This window comes from Dendrobates tinctorius, unplaced genomic scaffold (genome assembly GCF_039654945.1).
Source record: "Dendrobates tinctorius isolate UK_male_01 unplaced genomic scaffold, ASM3965494v1 ptg000111l, whole genome shotgun sequence".
NCBI classification, from domain to species: domain Eukaryota; kingdom Metazoa; phylum Chordata; class Amphibia; order Anura; family Dendrobatidae; genus Dendrobates; species Dendrobates tinctorius.
The window spans coordinates 29,913,504-29,938,478 of record NW_027361779.1 but is presented as its reverse complement, the minus strand read 5'-3'; the positions used below and the strand labels follow the sequence as shown (position 1 = coordinate 29,938,478).

General features: G+C 46.7%; 1 long non-coding RNA gene across 2 annotated transcripts; it reads left to right on the top strand.

Moving 5' to 3' along the window:
• The first annotated feature begins 1,797 nt into the window (after positions 1 to 1,797).
• Positions 1,798 to 24,576, top strand: LOC141100874 (uncharacterized). 2 transcript variants are annotated; one of them, XR_012234810.1, is made up of 3 exons: positions 1,798 to 2,330; positions 3,558 to 3,763; positions 24,314 to 24,576. It is a non-coding gene; the product is annotated as an uncharacterized lncRNA (long non-coding RNA). The 2 variants fall into 2 exon arrangements; XR_012234809.1 differs by having other exon boundaries at positions 1,803 to 2,330; positions 24,332 to 24,574.
• The last annotated feature ends 399 nt before the right edge of the window (positions 24,577 to 24,975 follow it).

Genomic DNA, 24,975 nt, shown 5'->3' with positions numbered 1-24,975 from the left:
AGCTGGTGATGAGGAGGGACGAATGAAACCCTTAGCCAAATTCTCATCAAGGCATTCCTTCAAAGCATTGGCGTAGCGTGGGGGGGACGGTCCGCCCCAGGCGGCACGTGTGTGGGGGCGGCGCTGCAGCAGCAGCAATTCCTCTCCTCTGTGGGAGAAGCGCAGCCGCGAAGGCACAGTGCAGCCATAGCTCCCAAGTGTCCCAGATTCCGCGGGACAGTCCCGTTTTTGCCCCTCCCACCCGCTGTCCCGCCCGCGATACTATTTGTCCCGCAGTGCAGGGGGACAAGCCGCACGCCCCTCCACATACTCGCCCTCCCAGAGACGCGGTGGAAGCCAGTCACAGCCTGCAATGAACGCTAGGGTGTAGATAGTTCTCTTCTCTGTGCGCACAGGGTCTGTGATGAGGTCACAGGAGGGGAGGAGTCAGGAGTCACAAGATCATCATGTGACTCCTGACTCCTCCCCTCCTGTGACCTCATCAGAAGTCCTGTGCGCACAAAGAGAACTAACTACACCCTAGCGTTCATTGCAGGCTGTGACTGGTTTCGGTGATCGTGTGCAGGACTCTGCTGTGCTGGTTGTCATGGTGCTGGATGAGTGAAGTTTGTGTGGGGTCAGGAGGGGTTTACAGGGAGGATGTAGCAGAGCCGTGTGTGTATGGAGCAGAGCAATGTGTGTACAGAGCGGAGCCGTGTGTGTATGGAGCGGAGCCGCGTGTGTAGGAGGTGTACGGAGCAGAGATGCTTGTAGAGCGGAGCTGCGTGTACGAGGTGTATGGAGCGGAGCCGCGTGTGTAGGAGGTAACGGAGTAGAGATGCTTATAGAGCGGAGCTGCGTGTACGAGGTGTACGGAGCAGAGATGCTTATAGAGCGGAGCTGCGTGTACGAGGTGTACGGAGCAGAGATGCTTATAGAGCGGAGCTGCGTGTACGAGGTGTACGGAGCAGAGATGCTTATAGAGCGGAGCTGCGTGTACGAGGTGTACGGAGCAGAGATGCTTATAGAGCGGAGCTGCGTGTACGAGGTGTACGGAGCAGAGATGCTTATAGAGCGGAGCTGCGTGTACGAGGTGTACGGAGCAGAGATGCTTATAGAGCGGAGCTGCGTGTACGAGGTGTACGGAGCAGAGATGCTTATAGAGCGGAGCTGCGTGTACGAGGTGTACGGAGCAGAGATGCTTATAGAGCGGAGCTGCGTGTACGAGGTGTACGGAGCAGAGATGCTTATAGAGCGGAGCTGCGTGTACGAGGTGTACGGAGCAGAGATGCTTATAGAGCGGAGCTGCGTGTACGAGGTGTACGGAGCAGAGATGCTTATAGAGCGGAGCTGCGTGTACGAGGTGTACGGAGCAGAGATGCTTATAGAGCGGAGCTGCGTGTACGAGGTGTACGGAGCAGAGATGCTTATAGAGCGGAGCTGCGTGTACGAGGTGTACGGAGCAGAGATGCTTATAGAGCGGAGCTGCGTGTACGAGGTGTACGGAGCAGAGATGCTTATAGAGCGGAGCTGCGTGTACGAGGTGTATGGAGCGGAGTCATGTGTGTACGGAGCGGAGCCGCGTGGGCATAGGTCCCAACCGTCCCGATTCCCGCGGGACAGTCCCGATTTTGGGTCCGTATCCCGCCGTCCTGGCCGGGAAGCTTTCTAGCCCACGATCGCGGTGTATGGCCGCAAAATACATCACTCTGAGCCACACATCACGTTCCACCGAAAATGACGTGCTGTAAGCTGACCGCCGGAAATGACCGCTGACCTCATTTCCGGCGGTCAGCTTATAGCATGTCACCTCAGGAGGAGGTAATCGTTCGGGACTCCGCGGGAGGACAGAGAACCGGCGGCGGCGCATCAGCGCTGCATACAGTCCAGCATGTCACCTCAGGAGGAGGTAATCATTCAGGACTCCGCGGGAGAACAGAGAAGCGGCGGCGCATCAGCGCTCCGTACCCGGCTCTCACTCTAACAGAGATGATCATCCCAGATCCTGCCTGTCTCTCTCTGTCACATGCTGCCGCGGAGCAGCAGATTTTGGCTGTACTGTCGCCGTGGCTGTATATATATTGTCGCTGTGTCCGTACAAACACACTGTCACCGTCTGTGCTGTCACTATGTGCAGTCACACCCGAGCACTCGGCTGGAGCCGGAGGATCCTCCCACCAGTGACACAGTGCCGGAAATAGGGAAGACTTGGGCAGCGGGACTGGTGCGGGGTGCGCCCAACAGTGAGCATGGGGAGGAGCAGGGACTGAGAGGAGACACCGCGGCTGCGGAGCCGGGTCCTGGGGCTGCTGCTGCTGGAGGACGTTACCAGAGTCATCGGCTGCAGCCAGGTAGTGACATGGCTGCTGTGTCCTGAGTGTACTGTCAATGTCTGTGAACTCCTCTGCCATCACTGACCTCCTCTGTGTGCTGCCTGCTCCATACATGTCATATACATCAGCCATTATCCTGACACCTGCTGCGGGCTGTCTCCTATTGATTATGGATGTAAGTGCTGCCTCTTGGTGTGTGTGTGTTTATTCCGGAGTTACATTCTGTATTATACTCCAGAGCTGCACTCACTATTCTGCTGGTGCAGTCACTGTGTACATACAGTACATTACTGATCCTGAGTTACAGCCTGTATTATACCCCAGAGCTGCACTCACTATTCTGCTGGTGCAGTCACTGTGTGCATACAGTACATTACTGATCCTGAGTTACAGCCTGTATTATACCCCAGAGCTGCACTCACTATTCTGCTGGTGCAGTCACTGTGTACATACAGTACATTACTGATCCTGAGTTACAGCCTGTTTTATACCCCAGAGCTGCACTCACTATTCTGCTGGTGCAGTTACTGTTTACATACATTACTGATCCTGAGTTACCTCCTGTATTATACTCCAGAGCTGCACTCACTATTCTGCTGGTGCAGTCACTGTGTACATACATTACATTACTGTTCCTGAGTTACCTCCTGTATTATACCCCAGAGCTGCACTCACTATTCTGCTGGTGCAGTCACTGTGTACATACATTACTGATCCTGAGTTACATCCTGTATTATCCTCCAGAGCTGCACTCACTATTCTGCTGGTGCAGTCACTGTGTACATACATTACTGCTCTGGAGTTACATCTTGTATTATACCCCAGAGCTGCACTCACTATTCTGCTGGTGCAGTCACTGTGTGCATACATTACGGATCCTGAGTTACCTCCTGTATTATACTCCAGAGCTGCACTCACTATTCTGCTGGTGCAGTCACTGTGTACATACAGTACATTACTGATCCTGAGTTACAGCCTGTATTATACCCCAGAGCTGCACTCACTATTCTGCTGGTGCAGTCACTGTGTACATACAGTACATTACTGATCCTGAGTTACAGCCTGTTTTATACCCCAGAGCTGCACTCACTATTCTGCTGGTGCAGTCACTGTGTGCATACATTACGGATCCTGAGTTACCTCCTGTATTATACTCCAGAGCTGCACTCACTATTCTGCTGGTGCAGTCACTGTGTACATACATTACATTACTGATCCTGAGTTACCTCCTGTATTATATTCCAGAGCTGCACTCACTATTCTGCTGGTGATTCGGGAGGACGCTCTCCGGTCCCCAGCCTCCCTCCATCTGGTGCACTCATTCCAGCTTACGTGTCGTCGGTACGAGTACGATCCTGTGCGATCACCGGTGTATGGCTCAGATTACGTCTTCCTGTTCCAGTGCCCAGGAGGACCTTCTGTTACCTAAGCACCGTCCGTTTTATCCTAAGGTAGGCATGAATGGATTTTATTTATATGCCGCACTTTTTACATCCTTTTCAGTTATCAATCACTGATAACAGATAATCTTTACCTGTATAGCAGCAACTTCAGCGCGGTGCACTATTTGTTATATATTTTGCAACTATTGTCATTGCCAGTTATTTGCACAGTAACGTCTTGAGCACCTGCAGCTTTAGTGGGTACTGCTGGGAGCGCCGGTGTATTGTGATTATATTTATGTATGTAAATAGGGCCACAAGATCAAGTCATGCACAAGGACCTAGATTTCTAGAAATTTAGAAATAATAACAGCAGAGTTAGTAGCAGACTAAAAATTAGATCTTTGAGTGTAGTGTGGGCTCTTCGGATGTTTCCGGATTATCAACGACCAAAGGGGCGGCAAATTTTTCGTCCGCCCCGGGTGCCACAAACAGTTGCTACGCCACTGCTTCAAAGTCTGTAGCTCCTGAACTGCTAGTGGGTAGACATTCTTGAATGGAATAGCTGCCCCCGGAAGCAGTTCAATGGGACAATCATAAGGTCTGTGAGGAGGAAACTGGTCTGCCATCTTCTTTTCACAAACATTCGAAAATTCATTATAAATAGATGGTAGCAAAGATACCTCAGTGGTACCTTCCGTATCCCGAGAACTTGCCTGGATTGTCACTGGTGTTTCCCTTTATGGGAAAGTGATTTCCTTGGTCTCCCAGTTGATAATAGGATTCTGCAACTGTAGCCATAGAATTTCTGAAATTAAAGGGAAATGTGATGAGGAAGTCAACATAAAGGATAACATTTCCTGATGGTCGCGTTCAATGAAAACTTCCAAAGTTACAGTTTCCTGATCTACTGGTCCAGAAGCTAGAGGAAAACCATCCACCATTTCCATTGTTACCGGGGTAGCTCTCTGCTGAGTCTGCCATGTTCCTTGGCAAAGGTTAAGTCCATAAAATTACCTCCTGCCTCTGAATCCACCATAGTTGCGCAGGGAATCCATTGTCCTGACAACCTGATCTTAATGGGAAGGGAGCAATGTGTCTCTTTATTCCTCTGTGTTTTGGGAGAAGCAGTCACAGACAGAGAATGAAAGATGGCATTCACAGAAAAACTACTCAGATGTTAATAGATTCAGCATCCTGATTCTCAAATTCCCCTACCATGGCCAGTACCTTGCGAGGCCACTTGGCACAGTTGATAAGGAAGTGTTCTGACTGACCGCAGTAAAAACACAGACTTTACCGAAAATGATGCACCCTGCGCTCGTTAATCTTGCGCTGCTGTAAAGCATCCACCTACATGGGAACTGGTTCAGCCTCCCAAGAGGGTTTGCCCGTAGGATCTTTAGAAGAAAGGGAGGAGTTAGTGACACAATTAGAGGCTGAAAATCTCTCCTGTCTACGGTCAGTAATTTGTATGTCAATGCGTACATAATGCTGTATAAAAGCGTCTAACTCTTGTGAGCATCTGCATTAGCTAACTCGTCTTTCATCACACTAGACAATCCCCTCTTAAAAACTAGAATTAGATTTACCGGTAATTCGGTTTCTAGGAACCTTCCACGACAGCCACTTTGGAGGTTGTCTCCCCGCCCTAATAGGGGACAGGAAACACAAAGAGGTTAAATAACCCTCCCCTTCCTGCTACCTCCAGTGTTTTTTCTGGACATACTAGCAAGAACAGTTACCGCCAGTAGAGCAGGAATCATCCGGTAAACTTGTTATATAGGGAGGGAAATTAATGCTGTCGTGGAAGGTTCCTAGAAACCGAATTACCAGTAAGTCTAATTCTATTTGCTCTAGTCACCTTCCACGACAGCCACCTTGGAGTCATACCAACGCAAATTTCTTAGGGAGGGACTACGGCCTGCAGGACGCGTCTGCCGAATGTTAGATCCCTATTGAAATTTAACCTATAGTGTCTGGTAAAGGTGTGTACAGAGGACCAGATAGCAGCTCTGCATATATGCTCCGAAGATGCGTTCCCCCTTGCTTCCCAGGATGTAGCGACTGTTCGAGTAGAGTGGGCTTTTAGCGACTCGGGAGGAGAGAGATTTCTTGAAGAATATGCCAGGGAGACGGATTGTTTGATCCAACCCGCTATCGTGTTTTTTGCCGCTTTCTTCCCTTTATTCCGACTTGAATATTGAAGGAACAGGTTCTGATCGATTCTCCAGTCCCTGGTTGATTCGAGGTAGCGGAGAACCACTCTGCGGACATCCAAGGTTTGAAATTTTTCTTCTTTTGAGTTAGAAGGATTTGGGCAAAATGAGGACAACACGATATCCTGACCTCTATGGAAATCTGACACCACTTTAGGCATAAAGGAGGGGTCTAGGCGCAGTACTATACTGTCCAAATTGAGCAGAAGGTATGGTTCCTGTACCGATAGGGCCTGTAGCTCCCCCACCCGTCTAGCCGTGGTGATTGCTACAAGAAAGGCTGTTTTGAGTGTGAGAATTCTTAGTGGAATTTATGACAGGGGCTCAAACGGGGCCTGTGTTAGATTATTGAGCACTATATTAAGATCCCAGGGGGGAACCCCGACTAGGGAGCGAAGGGCGAATTCTGCTTGCAGCGGTCATGAATCGCTTGACCCAGCGGTGTTTGGCTAGCTTTTGGTCAAAAAAGGAGCTAAGGGCAGATACTTGTACTCTTAGTGTGCTCCTAGATCTAATCCTTTTTGTAGGAAATCTAGGACCTGGGCAATATTGGAATGGGAGGGATCAGGGGCCCCTGGAAAGCACCAGAAAGAATTTTTTTTCCATATTTTGCCATAAATGGCATTGGTTACCGGCTTTCTACTTTTTTGAAGGGTTCGGATTACTTCATCCGATAGCCCCTTGGCTTTTAGAATGTTGGCCTCAATAACCAAGCCGCTAGACATAACTTGCTGGGGTTTGGGTGCAGTAAGGGACCCTGGAAAAGGAGGTTGGTCTTTTGGGGTAGGAGCAAGGGACCTTCCTGGGCCATGTCCAGCAGGGCGCTGTACCAGCTTCGTCCCGGCCACATAGGAGCCACCAGGATTGTCGTGACCCTGTCTGCTCTGATCTTCTGTAACCTTCTTGCCAGCATAGGGATCGGGGAAAAGGCGTAGGCCAGTCTGAAGACCCAGGGATGAGCGAATGCATCCATCTCCTGGGCTCCGTACGTGGGACTGAGGGAGAAGTAGGTTGTCGTCTTTGCGTTTTGCGCACTTGCAAATAGGTCGACTTCTGGTTCTCCCCATCTCGAGGCTAGAGCCTGGAAGACCTCCTTGTTCAGACACCACGCTCCCGGATGGACATCTTTCCTGCTTAGGAAGTCCGCCTGGATATTTTCCGACCCCTTCAGGAGATGGATAACAGGTGCTTCTCTGCCCAGAGGAAGATCCTTGTTGCCACCTTCTTTAGATTGGCGTACTTCGTGCCCCCCTGGTGTTTGAGATATGCCACCGTGGTTACGTTGTCGGAGTATATCCGAACGTGATGGTTCTTGATAAGGGAAGACGCGACTTTCAGTGATTCTTCCACTGCCGTCAATTCCCTTATGTTTGAGGATCTGGATCTTATATCCTGGGGCCACTGTCCCTGGAAGTACGACTCCTCCACCACGGCTCCCCAACCTCTCAGACTGGCATCGGTACACAGTATTGTTAGAGGAAGCTGGTCCCAGCTTATCCCTCGTCTCAAGTTTCGGTAATTCAGCCACCACAAGAGGGCCGATTTTACGTGTCCTGGAAGTGGAACCCTTTTGACAGGTTGTTTGGATACTTCCTTGCGTTTACCAGGACGTATGACTGGAGGACTTGCGTGTGTGCTTGTGCCCAGGATACCACCTGAATGCACGTTGTCAGGGAACCCAGGATAGACATGGCGTCCCTCAGCGTCGGTGCCCTTTGCTCTCTGAACCAGGCTATTCTCTGACGAAGGTCTGCTTGACGATCCTCGGGAAGAAAGGACGACCTCTTTTCCGAATCCAAGAGGATTCCCAGGAATTTTTTCCTTGGGGAGGGATAGAGGACTGACTTCTGGAGATTCGGTATCCACCCTAGGAATTCGAGTATCTGCAGGGTCTTCGATACGTCCTGGTTCAGCCTGAATACCGACGGAGCGACGATCAGCAGATCATCTAGATATGGCACAATGCATATCCCCTGAAGACAAATAGAAATGACTGCTTCCCTCATGATTTTCGTAAATACCCTTGGTGCCGGGGATACGCCAAATGGCAGGGCGTTGAACTGGAGATGGCTGATCCCCTGGTCATGGGAGACCGCAAACCTCAGGAACTTCCGGTGATCCGGATGAATTGGGACGTGGTAATAAGCGTCCCTTAGATCTATTGTAGCCATCTGCCAGCCCCGTCCATTAAGAGGAATTGCCGATTTCACTGACTCCATCTTGAACCTTCGGTATTTGATGAAGCGATTCAGGGGTTTCAGATTTATGATAAGCCTGTGCTTTCCTGAGGGCTTTTTTTATCAGGAACAGGCAGGAGTAATGTCCTCTTCCAACCTCTTGTGGAGGTACATACGAGATCACTCCTTCCCGTAATAGATCTTCTATTTGAAGAAGTAGGACCTTTTGGAGACTGTGGGACTGTGCCGGGATAATTCTCAGAGCATGTGGGGGGGGGGGGGGGGGCTTGAACTCCAGTTTCAGTCCAAACTGTATAGTATGCAGGATCCACTGGTTCGAGGTCGTGGTCGGCCATTGGGCGAGAAACTGAGTGAGACGACCCCCGACCTGGGAGTCACTGTTTATCCGGGGGCTGTTGCTGCTGGGGCACAAGGATGTTTCTCCCTTTACCCCCTTTCGGGTAGCTCCATTGTCCTGTCTTGCCTTTCCCTCTGAATACCTTCTGAGAGGTCTGCTATCTTGAGGGACGAAAAAATCGTCTTTTGGTGGCTCTCTGATCCGGCAGTGATTTGTTTTTGTCGGAAGCCTTTTCAAGGATGTCATCCAAGACTGGCCCAAACACGTGGCGCCCCTGGAAGGGGATGGCACAGAGTTTTGTCTTAGAGGTGATGTCGCCTCCCCATGACTTCAGCCACAAGGCTCTTCTGGCCAAATTTGAAAGGACTAGGGACCTTGCTGCTACCCGCACCGTTTCTCCTGAAGCATCGGCTAAATAACCTGTTGCTTTCTGGAGGATTGAAAGGGAATCTAAGATTTCCTCTCTGGGGGTACCCCCTGAGAGGTGGTCCTCCAACGTACGCAGCCAGAGGAACAGATCTGGCTACGCAAGTGGACGCAATATTTGCTTTGAGCAGGTTCATAGAAGCTTCCCAGGATTTTTTAAGATGACTTTCTATTTTGCGATCCATAGGATCCTTCAACTGGGAAGCATCCTCAAAGGGAAGGGACGTCTTCCTAGCAATTTTAGAAACTTGAACATTTATTTTAAGGACCTCCCACATAGAGTTGTCACCTTCGAGGGGAAAGCGATTTTTTAGTTCAGAGGGCACACTGAGAGCCTTCTCAGGGGAGGACCACTCCTGAGCTATCAGATCCTGTATAACTTCATGAACCGGGAAACCCTTTCTACCTCTGGGTTTCAACCCCCCAAACATCTCATCTTGGACTGAGAGCTTGACCTCCTCCTCCTCCACTCCCATGGTATTTCTCACCATGGAGACTAACTCCACCATATCTTCAGAGGAGAAATAGTATTTTTTCGCGTCATGTTTGAGGTGGATGTGGAGCCCTCATTCTCCCAAATATCCTCCGACCCTGAGGAACGGACTTCCCCCGAATCTGAGTCTGCTTCCGTAGGCACCCTTTTCCTCTTTTTTAGAGGAGGGCCCTGGGTCACCGGGGTGTGGGCTGCCATGGAGGTCTGGACCTCCTGCCTAATGAGAGTCTTTATGCTGTCAAATAGGGAGGGTTGCTCGGTGCGCAGGATATTCTGCGTACAGGGTTGGCATAACTTTTTTATAATCAGAAGGAAACCTGGCACCACATATACCACACTTGCGGGGGTTTCTTGGGGCAGAGGCCTTGTCCTCCTGTAAGAAGAGTGAGAAGGCTTCAGACCCATGCCACCAATTTTGACAGATAAGGGACCGGCCCTGCTACTCACTGTAGGAGGGGAAACGCTGGGCTCCGCAGATGCAGCAGTTGAGTGCTTTTCACCATCCATGTCTGCAGCCACACCACAGACACACTGCGCTTACCTGGAGCAGTGGCACCCTTATGTGGGTGTTGCAGCGTCTATTGTTTGGTGCTCCTCCTTCCTCCTGTCCCTGGGGAGGAACTATCGTTCGACCCTTGCTGCCATAGGATCCTTTTTGAGGGTTTCCCCTGGGTCCCCGGGTGCCAGCGCGCGTTTCCCATCACAGGAACGCTGGGGAACGCAAACCGGAAGTGCGCGCCACCGTCACTTCCGGTCGAGAGCCCACCCCCCCAACGTGCGCGCGGCCTCCGAATCGCAGCGTGGGAGGAAGGAGGAAGCTGGGGAGCTGCTGGAGGACCCCGGTAGGCACTACACCGCCCCGCTTTACCCCGGAGGGCGCGGGAGGGGCGGAGGAAGTCCCGAGTCACACCAGCGGTGGAGACGGGAGCAGCGCTCTGAGGAGGAGAGGCGAACCCCCCGACCTCGGCTGCCCAGCTGTAAGTATAGAGGCTCCGCTTGCTTGCCACGGCAAGCATATAGAGGCTCCGCTTGCTGGCCACGGCAGCCCCTTGTAACTTCTTCATGCCCCGATAGGGGACAGGAAAAACACTGGAGGTAGCAGGAAGGGGAGGGTTATTTAACCTCTTTGTGCTTCCTGTCCCCTATTAGGGCAGGGAGACAACCTCCAAGGTGGCTGTCGTGGAAGGTGACTAGAGAAATGGGTAATTGGGCGTAATAGTCCCAAATTGTATCCATCGCCAGCCGTCTAAAGTCAATGAGAACACCTCCAGCTGCATGTTAATTCAATACAAATAAAGGAACAAATTCACACAATGGTGGACTGTCCTTAACTCAAACATTCACTCTAATAACATATCAAACACCAGGAGAAAAATATGAGTCAAGGATGATGAACTTATGTTAAAAAGGGTAACAAGCTTTATTAAATTTAAGACATATAAAGTCACACACAAAAAGTTACAATGCTCAATTAAATCCAAGACCAGTACAAATACGGAGAAAAGGAGGAGGACCAGCACATGAAATCACGTGTAGAAAGTAGAAAGTCCCATTGAGTTAAATCCCCTGATAATAAAGTCCATATTAAGACCCATTGTAACGCCTGGGAAAATTCCCATCAAAAATATAATGCAAGGGCTTACCAGGGTAAGGTAACAATAGTACAGAGGTCCCCCGTCCAGATGTCCGCCCCCGACGTGCGTTTCGCTGGCTCACAACGCCGCTTTATCAAGGGGATGGTGGTGATGTGAAAGAAGGACCTTCAAATATCCCCGTGATCGGTCACATGGTCCGAGTGGGCCAATGAGTGCTGGTGTAAACGGCGCATGCGCGGTGGAAGTCTCAGGTCCTGAGGTGTCCAAGGCGTCATGCATCATGACGTGCAAGCGGGGAGGAGCCTCGGTGCGAGTCAGAGGCGCGGAGAAGCCCGGGACAGGAGGACCAAGGGACATAACACAGCGCACGCGCACAGCCAGCAATGTGATTCCAATAGGAGGCAATATAACTACAGTTGTGGCCAAAAGTATTGACACCCTACAATTTTGTCAGATAATACTCAGTTTCTTCCTGAAAATGATTGCAATCACAAATTCTTTGGTATTATTATCTTCATTTAATTTGTCTTAAATGAAAAAACACAAAAGAGAATGAAGCAAAAAGCAAAACATTGATCATTTCACACAAAACTCCAAAAATGGGCCAGACAAAAGTATTGGCACCCTCAGCCTAATACTTGGTTGCACAACCTTTAGCCAAAATAACTGCGACCAACCGCTTCCGCTAGCCATCAATGAGTTTCTTACAATGCTCTGCTGGAATTTTAGACCATTCTTCTTTGGCAAACTGCTCCAGGTCCCTGATATTCAAAGGGTGCCTTCTCCAAACTGCCATTTTTAGATCTCTCCACAGGTGTTCTATGGGACTCAGGTCTGGACTCATTGCTGGCCACCTTAGAAGTCTCCAGTGCTTTCTCTCAAACCATTTTCTATTGCTTTTTGAAGTGTGTTTTGGGTCATTGTCCTGCTGGAAGACCCATGACCTCTGAGGGAGACCCAGCTTTCTCACACTGGACCCTACATTATGCTGCAAAATTTGTTGATAGTCTTCAGACTTCATTATGCCATGCACACGGTCAAGCAGTCCAGTGCCAGAGGCAGCAAAGCAGCCCCAAAACATCAGGGAACCTCCGCCATGTTTGGGACCGTGTTTTTTTCTTTGAATGCCTCTTTTTTTCTCCTGTAAACTCTATGTTGATGCCTTTGCCCAAAAAGCTCTACTTTTGTCTCATCTGACCAGAGAACATTCTTCCAAAACGTTTTAGGCTTTTTCAGGTAAGTTTTGGCAAACTCCAGCCTGGCTTTTTTATGTTTCGGGGTAAGAAGTGGGGTCTTCCTGGGTCTCCTACCATACAGTCCCTTTTCATTCAGACGCCGACAGATAGTACGGGTTGACACTGTTGTACCCTCGGACTGCAGGGCAGCTTGAACTTGTTTGGATGTTAGTCGAGGTTCTTTATCCAACATCCGCACAATCTTGCGTTGAAATCTCTTGTCAATTTTTCTTTTCCGTCCACATCTAGGGAGGTTAGCCACAGTGCCATGGGCTTTAAACTTCTTGATGACACTGCGTACGGTAGACACAGGAACATTCAGGTCTTTGGAGATGGACTTGTAGCCTTGAGATTGCTCATGCTTCCTCACAATTTGGTTTCTCAAGTCCTCAGACAGTTCTTTGGTCTTCTTTCTTTTCTCCATGCTCAATGTGGTACACACAAGGACACAGGACAGAGGTTGAGTCAACTTTAATCCATGTTAACTGGCTGCAAGTGTGATTTAGTTATTGCCAACACCTGTTAGGTGCCACAGGTAAGTTACGGGTGCTGTTAATTACACAAATTAGAGAAGCATCACATGATTTTTCGAACAGTGCCAATACTTTTGTCCACCCTCTTTTTTATGTTTGGTGTGGAATTATATCCAATTTGGCTTTAGGACAATTCTTTTTGTGTTTTTTCATTTAAGACAAATTAAATGAAGATAATAATACCAAAGAATTTGTGTTTGCAATCATTTTCAGGAAGAAACTGAGTATTATCTGACAAAATTGCAGGGGTGTCAATACTTTTGGCTACAACTGTAACAATATCTAGGTCCCAGCATTATATGGAACAATTAGTTATACCATATTATTTCCATAAGGGTCCCATGTGGCGCACATATACAGTATACGATATATATAGGAAACAGTCAAATAATTACATAGAAAATACTATGCATATGGCAATGTGGAACAATTCATTATGTCATGTTAGCTGGATAGAAAATCCAATGTATTACACAGTGAAGTAAACAGTACATTTCATATTCTAATACAATCATATTAATATATACTATGCATTACGAGAGTATAATGACAAAAAGCTTTCCACATTAAATAAAATGCAAATATGTTAATGTGCATTGTGCATAGAAAAAGTGTAACAGTGCCGTTCTGAAGCCATGGGTATGACATCACATAGGTGCTTGATGAAGGTCCTGAACACATCATAGGTACTGAAATAGCTGCAAAGAAAATAAAGGGTTAAAATACATAAAAAAGAGTACAAACCTAAAATAATGGGTATCCAACATAGGAAATACAACTATAAAAAGGAGGTAGCATAGTCAATGACAGAAGGCTTACCTTGACGTAATGATAAAAAGGCGGTCTCTGCTGTAGTGCGACGATCAGTATCATCAAACATCATAGACATTGCAGCAACAAAGCCTTCAAGGTTATTCAAACGAGGGTCATAAGTTTCCATAAACGGATTTGCCCACGCGAGAGAGCGGGAAGTAACTTACATGATTATACATAAAATCTTGAATCTATCAGTAAGGAAGTGGGCGGCATGCACATCAAAATACAAAAGGTATTGATTTACAAACCCATGAAACGTGTAGTTGTCTCTACTGAACCTAATTGGTGGTAACTTGGGAGGGCTAGTTGGCAATGGCTGCCCCAGGGGTTATCTGATTACTTAAATCCTGAAGCACCTATGCAAAACTGAGACCAAAGTTGATGTAAATGAAAATATTAACAAGAGAAACAAAACTAACAGAGCACTTCCAGCAATAGTAACAAAAACACAGCACAATATAGAATAATGCACGTGAAACAAAACTAACAGAGCACTTCCTGCAAAAGTAACAAAAATACAGCACAATATAAAATGATGCAAGTAAAGCAAAACTAACAGAGCACTTCCTGCAACACTAACAAATGCACAGCACAATATGGAAATGTCCAGTGTAACTGAAGAGCGGGGTGCAACCGCTAATATGAACCAGTCCAACAGTAATATGATGCAGGTGTATACAAAGCACTAAATGTGGGAGTCCTGCAGTAAGTATGAGAGTAAGCACACTGCGTTTAATAAGGAAGTCTAGTTATATTATGAATGAGCATGCACACAGCACTAAAGTGTAGAAGTCCAGCAATCATATGGGTGAAAATGCACACGGCACTGAAATGTAGAAGACCAGCATTATGTGGGAGTGGCATTAACAGGAGAAGGTCACTATTTGCACCTTTATTGGGCTGAAAGTCCCGTACAAGTCCCACACCACATCCCAACAAACACAAGCCTAGAGGAGATGGTGATGCCAGGATTCTTTAGAGGCCTTAGCAGATCCAGAGGCAAATAGTTCCACACTAGAAGTCCAGACAGTAGTTAAGCACAGACAGCATCAGGGAGACGCACAGAGGACAGAAGGCAGCAAAATGAGGCAGAGCACCGAGTAACGAGCAGCAGCAGGAGGGAGTTCACCAGTAGACATGCAGGAGCTCAGGAGCCAAGAACAACAAAATACTCAGGCAAAAAGGAACACATGGCCTGGACTTAAATAATCGGAACAGACAGGAAGTTCCATGACAAGGCGAGATACAAGACTCCATCTTGGATAATGGCGAACAGGCACAAATGAAAGTCTGGAATCCTTACAATATCTGTACTTTGCCGCATTCTTGTTTCCGTCAATTATAACCAGCCATCCTGTCCCTGCAGCTGAAAAACACCCCCATAGCATGATGCTGCCACAACCATGTTTCACTGTTGGGATTGTATTGGGCAGGTGATAAGCAGTGCCTGGCATTCTCCATACATACCGCTTAGAATTGTCACCAAAAAGTTCTATCTTTGTCTCATCAGAATAGAGAATCTTATTTCTCATAGTCTGGGAGTCTTCATATGTTTTTTAGCAAACACTATGCAGGCTTTCATATGCTTAGCACTGAAGAGAGTCTTCCGTCGGGCCACTCTGCCACAAAGGCCCAACGGGTGGAGGGCTGCAGTGATAGTTGATTTTTGGAACTTTCTCCCATCTTATAATGTAAAGTGCTGTGGAATATGTTGGCGCTATAGAAATAAAATTATTATTATTATCTCCCTACTGCATCTGTGGAACTCAGCCACAGGCTCTTCTCCCAAGATTGCTCAGTTTGGCTGAATGGCCAGGTCTAGGAAGACTTCTGATGGTCTCAAATTTCTTCCATTAAGAATTATGGAGGCCACTGTGCTCTTAGGAACCTTGAGTAATGCAGAAATTCTCTTGTAACCTTGGCCAGATGTGTGCCTTGTAATAATGCAGCCCCCCCCCACACGCACATACAATCCTTACCTCTCCTCCTTGTTCCTCTGCTGCTCTGGCTTCTGCAGCGTGTCTCATCAGCTCCACTGCTGGCACATGCTGCTGAGTTAGAGGCAGAGAGGGAGTGTTGGGAGAGGGAGTGTCATCTGACGCTCCCTCCTCCATCACTGCTTTCATCTGTATTGGCATCTATGATGCCGATAGGTTGAATGCGCAATGTGGGGGTGGGCAGTTCTGGGCCCCTCTTACTCATGGGCCCTATAGCAGCTGCATGGTGTGCCACTATTAGCGCCACGCCACTCGATGGGGCCCCTGGAGGAGAGTAGGGGGCCTAGTCAGCTGCCTGGTCTGCCTGCCCCTAACATCGGCCCTGAGTGGAACACGGTTTTCCTGTAAAGTGCCAGTGTGCAATGGAGCAGCTGTTCGACCATTTTTACCACCCGCGGTCACTTTACATCAGCATGGCATTAAATTCTTTGTGAAAGTTTAATTCAATTTCTAGCCACCTAGACAAACTGAGAGCTCCTCAATTTCCCTTCTCCCTTTTAAAATCTTGCTGAATACAAGTTGCAGCTGTCATTCATGCTGGGTCAGAGTTTTTTTTTTCCGCATGATAACAAAAGTTCTCATCTGAACAGCTCTATTGATTGACATTGGCTAGTGTGATACATAATTTAAACATGGAAAGCTCACCTAAGCGTATTATGCTCAAATGAACAAGCCCTTAAAAGCTAACATCCTATAAAGCTAAAATTATTTATATATATATATATATATATATATATATATATATATATATATATATATATATATAAAACCCGTTCACCCCTCCCAGCCTGTTTGCACATTCATGACCAGGCCATATCTTACAATTATGACCAGGGTCAAGTTATGTGGTAATAACTTTGAAACGCTTCTTCAACAAATCTCAGTAATTCTGAGAATTTTTTTTTGTGACACATTGCACTTTATGTTAGTAGTAAATTTATGTTGATTTTTTTGTGTTTATTTGTAAAAATATTGGAATCTTGGCAAAAATGTTGCAATTTTCAAACTTATTTTTAGGCCCTTAAACTAGATAGTTATATCACACAAAATAAAAAAATAACATTTACCACATGTCTACTTTACATCAGCATATTTTGTGAAACAATTCGTTTTTCTTAGCAAGTTAGAAAGGTTAAAACTGATCAGCAGTTTTTAATTTTTCCACCAAAATTTAGAAAATCAATTTTTTTAGGGACCACATGCCATTTGAAGTAACTTTGGGGAGCATATGTGACAGAAAATACCCTAAAGTGACAACATTCTTAAAACTGCACTCCAAAAAGTGCTTGAAACCACATGCGAGAAGTTTATTAACCCTTCAGATGTTTCACAGGGTTGCATTTTCACAAGGGTAACAGGAGAAAATTTACCATACAATTTGTTGTGCAATTTCTCTTCAGTGCGCCGACATGCCAAATGTGGTGGAAAACCATTGTTTGGTACCATTTCACTTTTGGAACACAAAATTGCTTGTAATAGATAGTGGACACTGTGTCATGTTTACAGAGCCCCTGATGTGCTTCAGCAATGGAAACCTCCCACAAGTGACTCCATCTTGGATACTACTCCCCTTAAGGAATTTATCTAGCTGCATGGTGAGCACCTTGAACCTGCAGGTACTTCACAGAGTTTTATAACGTTGAGCCGTAAAATAAAAAAATTACATTTTCCCACAAAAAAAGTTGCCCCAAATTTTCCATTTTCATAAGGTAACAGACTAAAATAGACCATATAATTTGTTGTGCAATTTTTCCTGAGTAAACGGACACCCCATATGTAGTGAAAAACTATTGTTTGGGCGCACGGCACGGCTTGGAAGGGAAGGGGCGCCATTTGACTTTTGGAGCGCAAAATTGGCCAGAATAGATAGCGGACGTCATGTTATGTTTGTAGAGCCGCTGATGTGCCTAAACAGTGAGCATGTTGACACCACATTTGTGTCACAATTTTAAACCATTGGGCGGTGAAGAAAGAATTCCTTTTTTGCCACTAAAATGTTGTTTGAGCCCCAAGTTGTTCATTTTTATAAGGAAGGGCTAATAGGAAAAAAATGGACCTCTCAGTTTGTTGCTCAATTTCTCCTGATTGCGCCAATACCCTACATGTAATTGGGAAATACTTTTCAGGCACAGTGGAAGGCTCAGAAGGGAAGGAGTGCCATAATATAGGACAGATTTTGTTGTTATGGTTTGCGGGTACCATGTCACAATGGCAGAGCCCCTGAGGTGCCAGAACAGCAGAACCCCCTATACATGACCCCATTTTACATACTACATCTCTCAATTAATTAATCTAATTCCTTTTAGAAAAAAATACAATACAAGGAAAAAAAACAGACCATGTGATTTTCTGGATTTTTTTTTTCTCAGTTTGTCTCCCATAGTTGAGGTCTACCTCTGATGTAAATTACAGACGCCTCTCATCTTTTTAAGTGGTGGAACTTGCACTATTGCTGACTGACTAAATACTTTTTTGCCCCACTGTATATATAAAAGCACATCTACACTAACTATCCCGCCACCCCTGATCCAGCTCTGGCCACAAAGTTCAGGAATTCTCCGAACTAGGATCAGGCCCCAAAATTTTTCCCCAGGCCAGATCAGTCTCTTATCATGACAGTTGAAACTCCCCATCCCCCCACCCAACTTAACTAAGACCCTCTATTATACACAATATATACAATACACTATATACAATATATACATAAACCAATGTTACAGAACACAACCAACATACCTCACCACTTAAGGCTCAAGTTTGATGCCTGCAAACCTTCTATTCAGGAGACAGAAATTCAAAACAAAACTCTAGAGTGAATAGATATCAGCCCACCACCAGGATATAGGAGTACTAACGGACTAAGGCACCCCAAAGGAGAAACCCCTCCAGAGATGGGCCGCCCTCCGGGCACCGAGTCTTTCATACTCCAGAGAACGGACCTTCACCAGGGCACCTAGGATGCTGCTACAAACTTCGTCTACACGGAGGATTTTACTCTGCGTCGAAACTAAAACTCGTGCGTTCCACGTGAAGTACCTGACCACTGCGCTGACTATAAATAAAGTGACTCGGTCCCTTCTCCCAACCTCTCCGAACGCTCCATAGGCCCACTCGGCATAGGACAGAGTAGCCAGCCGTAGCCAACCAAGGGAAGTTCCCACCCTGTTGTACACCTCTGTATTAAAGGAACAATGGAGCAGGAAGTGATCCATGCTTTCCAGCATGTTAGCCAGGGCCGGCCCGAGAGATTACGGCGCCCTAGGTGAAACTATTTTGTTGCGCCCCTACTATTCTTGGCAGTAGATGAAAACTTGGGATATAAATTTAGGAGCAAAATAAACCACAACAACAATGATTAATTAACTCTCTCCTAACTCTTTAATCTTCTGAGAAGTTGTATAGGACAAATATATACAAAGTAATCAATAACACAAAACAAAAACGACCATAGGTAATTAAAATGTTTGTTTCCTTGCCTTTTTTTTTTAAAAGAATGACACTAAGTCACCGAGATTAATTTGTTTAGCAACTTCAGATTCTATCGAAATTGTTGCCAACCCAACCAACCTCTCTTGCGTCATATTTGCCCTTAAATATGTACACTTTTCTTTCCATCCCTAAAACTTTTTGCCTTTTGAAAAGATTTTTTATAATTTTTTCTATTTTTTCTCTGTCGCCCCCTTTGGGTCGGCGCCCTAGGCGGCCGCCTAGTTCGCCTATATGTTCGGGCCGGCCCTGATGTTAGCACAAGCCTCACGGGGCAATTCTTGTCCTCGAAGCTCCTGTACTTCAAATTGTCCCTCACATACAACTTACCTTGGAAGCAGCGCCAATTCATGTCCCAGTACTTCTTGGGGATCCTATTAGAATTTAGCACGCTCAACCCAACCTCTAGATCCCGACTTGGGCAGTCCTTGAGGGCCAATGGACTCTGAAAATGCGAAAGCAAGACCGGCATGTCGAGGAGTTTCCTCGGGAGCAACCTCACCTCCCACATTCCCAGACCCCACCGGCGCATCATTTTCAGAACCGGGGTAACATAGGTCGAGAGATGCCCGTGCGGTGTTCGAAGATCCTTCAATCTTCCCCCTGTCTCCCATTCCTGGAAGAAAGGCTGAAACCATCCCTTGCAGGAGAATACCCACGGAGGAGCCCTCTCTTTCCAGAGGTTTGCCACGTTGACCTTCAAAAAGGTGTTCACTAGGAACACCACCAGGTTCCCCATATTCAACCCCCCTAGTCTCCTCGTGTGGTAAGTGACATCCCGCTTGACTAGGTTCAAACTATTCCCCCATAACATCTGAAAGAACAGACTGTAGACCCGAGTCTAGAGAGGCTCTGGCAAGACACAGACACTGCACAGGTAGATTAGCAAGGGGAGCAGGAAAGCCTTGCACAGGTCAACCCTTTCCCTCAGGGTCAAAGACCAACCCTTCCATTGGTCCACTCTTTGGGTGACACCTTTGATTCTGCCTTCCCAGTTTTTCGTGGGGTATTCACCCTGGCCAAATTCGATGCCTAGGACTTTGGCATGTTCTTGGGGTTTGGGGAGGGTGTCCGGAAGATCAAACCCGGGATCCCCACCTCCCAGCCAGAGACTCTCACACTTGTCCTAGTTGACCTTGGACCCGGAAGCCTCCGAGTAGCTCTCCACTTCTGACATCACCACCATCGCCTCCTCTCACTGTGGGTTATATCATGCTCTACCTGCCCTCTGTGTGGAGTCTGTCACTATCTACCTGCCCACTGTGTATAGTGCAGGAGTCTGTCACTCCCTACCTGCCCTCCATGTGTAATGCAAGGGTCTGTTACTATCTACATGCCCTGCATCTGTAGTGCAGAGGTCTGTCACTCTCTACCTGCCTTCCATGTGTAGTGCGGGATCTATAACTATCTACCTTTCCTCCATGTGTAGTGCAGGGTCTGGCACTGTCTGCAAAGAACAAGAAGACATTCAGCTCACCCTCTCCATAGAAAATGTCCTAGATTCAACGGACCTTGAGCACGGATTCACGTCTCTGCCAGACGCCTTGCAAGTACATTGAAGAAAGAAAGGAGAATCCAGCTCCAAGGAATAAGATCAATTCTCTTTATTCAGTTTAATGTATAAAATTTGTTCAAAATAGGCCATAGGACATGCTAGTACCGGATATACTGGCAGAAAAAGTGCCTGTAAGAAAGTGAATGCATTTCGAACACTCATGAGTTCTTAGACTCAGTCTGTCACTGTCTACCTGCCCTCTATGTGTAGTGTGGGGTTCTGTCATTCTCAGCCTGCCCTCCTTGGGTAGTGCAGGGGTCTGTCACTTTCTACCTGCCCTTTGTATACTCTGGGGTCTGTCACTCCCTACCTACCGTCCATGTGTAGTGCGGGGTCTGTCACTTTCTACTTACCCTCCATGTGTAGTGCAGCGGTCAGTCATGCTCTACCTGCCCTCCATGTGTAGTGCAGCAGTCTCTCAATCCATACCTGCCCTCCAAGTGTAGTGTGGGGTTCTGTCACTCTCTACCTGCCCTCCATGTGTAGTACAGGGTCTGTCACTGCCTACCTGCCCTCCATTTGTAGGGCAGGATTTTTTCACTCTCTACCTGCCCTCCTTGTGTAGTGTGGCGGTCTGTCACTTCCTACATGCCCTCCATGTGTAGAGCAGAAGTCTGTCACTCCCTACCTGCCGTCTATGTGTAGTGTGGGGTCTGTCACTCCCTACCTGCCCTCCAAGAGTAGGTTGGAGTCTGTCACTCCCTACCTGCTGTCTTTGTGTATTGTGGGGTCTGTCACTCCCTTTCTGCCTTCCATGTGTATTGCAGGGGTCTGTCACTATCTACCTGCCCTCCATGTGTAGTATGGGGTCTGTCACTCCCTTTCTGCCCTCCATGTGTACTGGTTCTGTCACTCTCTACCTGCCCTCCATGTGTACAGCGGGGTTCTTTCACTCTCTACCTGCCCTCTGTGTAGTGCCAGGTCTGTCTCTCACTCTCTACCTGCCCTCTATATGTAGTGTGGGTTTTAACTCTCTTTACCTGCCCTCCATGTGAAATGTTCTCTCACTATCTACCTACACTTCCAGCAAGTATTGGACTGGAGCACCCTGGGCCTACCGAAGAAAATCATTCTTGGGGCCCACTTTGTAGCTACATAGAAATAAATACAATACCACCAAATGTACTGTTATACACACTAATATCTGGGTATAATATAAGGTAGTACACTTCTTAATAATATAGTAGGGATTGGCACCCACATTTTGCTACAAACTCAATGATAAATGTATCCTGGTGCTTATTAACCATATAGAGTCTGCCTATGGAGAGTGCATTGTACATTATAGATTCTGCCTACGGGGTTGCATTATACAATATAGAGTCTGCCTTTGGGGTGTGCATTATACTATAGAGTCTGCCTTTGGGGGGTGCATTATACAATATAGAGTCTGCCTATGAAGGAGTATTATACCACAGAGTCTGCATATGGGGGTGCATTATACTATAGAGTCTGCTTATGGGATATGCGTTATACAATATATAGTCTGCCTATAGGGAGTGCATTATAGTATATAGAGTCTGCCTATGGGGAGTGCATTATACAATATAGAGTCTGCTTATGGGTGTGCTTTATACAGTGTAGAGTCTGCCTATGGGGGTGCATTACACTATATAGAATCTGCCTATGGGGGGTGCATTATACAATATAGAGTCTGCCTATGGGGGTGCATTATACTATATAGAGTCTTCCTACGGGGGTACATTATACAGTGTAAAGTCTGCCTATGGGGGTGCATTATTCCATACAGAGTCTGCCTATGGGGGGTGCATTATATTATATAGAGTCTGCCTATGGGGAGTGCATTATACAATATAGAGTCTGCTTATGGGTGTGCTTTATACAGTGTAGAGTCTGCCTATGGGGGTGCATTACACTATATAGAATCTGCCTATGGGTGGTGCATTATACAATATAGCATCTGCCTATGGGGGTGCATTATACTATATAGAGTCTTCCTACGGGGGTACATTATACAGTGTAGAGTCTGCCTATGGGGGTGCATTATTCCATACAGAGTCTGCCTATGGGGGGTGCATTATATTATATATAGTCTGCCTATGGGGTGTGCATTATACTACAGTTGAAACTAGAACATTCTCTCTCTCTCAAATGGCAAATAATAATTGTGGTAATCCTAATTGACCTAAAACATCAAAGGTTTATTCTGATTTCATGTCAGATTTTGAGAAAAACATACATATGTGTTTTTATGTAGTGTATGTAAACTTCTGGTTTCATACACACAGTATATATATTTCCCTATAGTTAGATTTCCTTTCTGTGGTAGAAAGATAAATAGTTTTGGATGATTACCATTGTCCCTTCATTGTCTGTGCCGTTGCATCCAAATAACCTGTTCACAATATGAAAGTATGTCATTGGGTGGGCAGGGGTTAAACAGTCAGTTTTGATGACATCACAAAGCACATAAACATCATAGACATCATATGACATCACAATTGGCATAGAATGAGGAAAATGCAACACATGAGCCATCTTGTTTCATTAGAGTCTGACAGCTTGAAGGAACAAGTCAAGGTAGGGAACTCTTCACTTATGACCTCACTCACAAATTGTATAGATGAGGGGTTAGAAGTGGGGCTCAGAACTGCATCATTCACCCAAAATCTTATCAAAAAGAGCTATATCCTATGTCCTGTGATTGTTATAATGATTCTATGATTAATAAAAATTATTGATCAGATTCTAAGGAAAATCTGCACATTTGGGTTCTTTACTAAGCCAGTGTGAGCCCGGCCTAACAGGTGTTACCAATCTGGACTACCCCTTCCCTAAATGAGGATTTGCTGGCAATCAACTGATCATTGTCACTGGTCTTGAAGACCCTCAGCAATCGGCTGATTTTGCCCGCTATGACACCCATGTGCTCTAATAAAAGCATATAGAAAGGGGTGGGCCAGTGAGACAACTCCACTTGGTTCCATCTTAGGGTAGCTTTGCCATTAATATGAAAATGTTATCATAACAAATTTAATTGCAGACTGCTACAGTTCTCCATTGTCAGCTCTCTTGGTCCTGTTGGATCAAGGGTGACCGGGAACTGACAGTTTATTGTGATCAGGAATTGCAGTATGGCGTCCTGTGTTTTCCTTTAGTGCATAGAAAACTAAGTGATACAGATTAGAATAAAAGGGTGCAAATGCTTAGGTTTTAATATGCGTCATGACTCAAAAAATGAGGCTGGTGGTTATTTGCGGCCTGTGATTTTGTTTTATTAATTCTACTTTTGATGTTGGAAACTTGATACATAACACACCAGTGGCAGTTATTACGACAGGACACATGACATCACAGGGCACATGACATCATAGATATCACATGACATCATATATATCACATGACATCACAGGGCACATGACATCATAGATATCGCATGACATCATAGATATCACATGACATCATAAATATCACTTGACATCACAGGGCACATCACATCATACATATCACAATTGGTACAGAATGTATAAAGTTATCCTGAACCACTTAGTGTCCCCAGAAGAAGCATCTTGAGGAAGACAAGTCCAAGTAGCTGCTCAAACAACACTAAGACCCCATTCACACATTGTGTAGCTGTGAGGTGTTAGTGGTGAAGTTTAGAACTGCACCATTTATCCCTAAAAAATCTCAGCAAACATCTCTCTCTTGTGTATTAGAATGATTCCTTAAATAGAACCTACCATTGAATCCTCTTTTTGGTACTGATAGGTGTTATGTCTCATCTAGTTCAGATGATCTGCTGTAATGAAGCACGGACAGATGATGGTGGCGCAGCAAGAAGGCTGAGCAGAAACAATGAAGAACGTAGTAGCACGATGGAAGCAGAAGGACCACAACTGGAACCACAGGATGTCATGAGCAGAATTGATTTAACGGCAACTGCGGTAATAGAGTTGGAGACTCCGGTCAGGCACAGATCAGAGTTAGGCCGGTTTCACATTTGCACTTTATAGCGCTGCGACGGCCTGCGCACGGCTGCCGCTAAGCCCCGCCCCCTGCCGGCTCCTTGCCCGCCCCATCCGGTCATCGCCGCCTACTAGCGCACATGGGCGCTTGCAATCTGCGCACCCTATCTTTAGCATAGGGTGCGCAGATCGTGTGCTGGCCGTGCGCTAGCAGGATTTTGCCGTGCGCTGCGCACTTTTGAAGGTGCACCATGCGCGCCGAAATGCAACATGCTGCGTTCGGCGCACACGGGCGCACCTTCAAAAGTGCGCAGCGCATGGCAAAATCCTGCTAGCGCACGATCTGCGCACCCTATGCTAAAGATAGGGTGCGCGGATCGCAAGCGCCCATGTGCGCTAGTAGGCGGCGATGACCGGATGGGGCGGGCAGGGAGTCGGCAGGGGGCGGGGCTTAGCCCTGGCCGT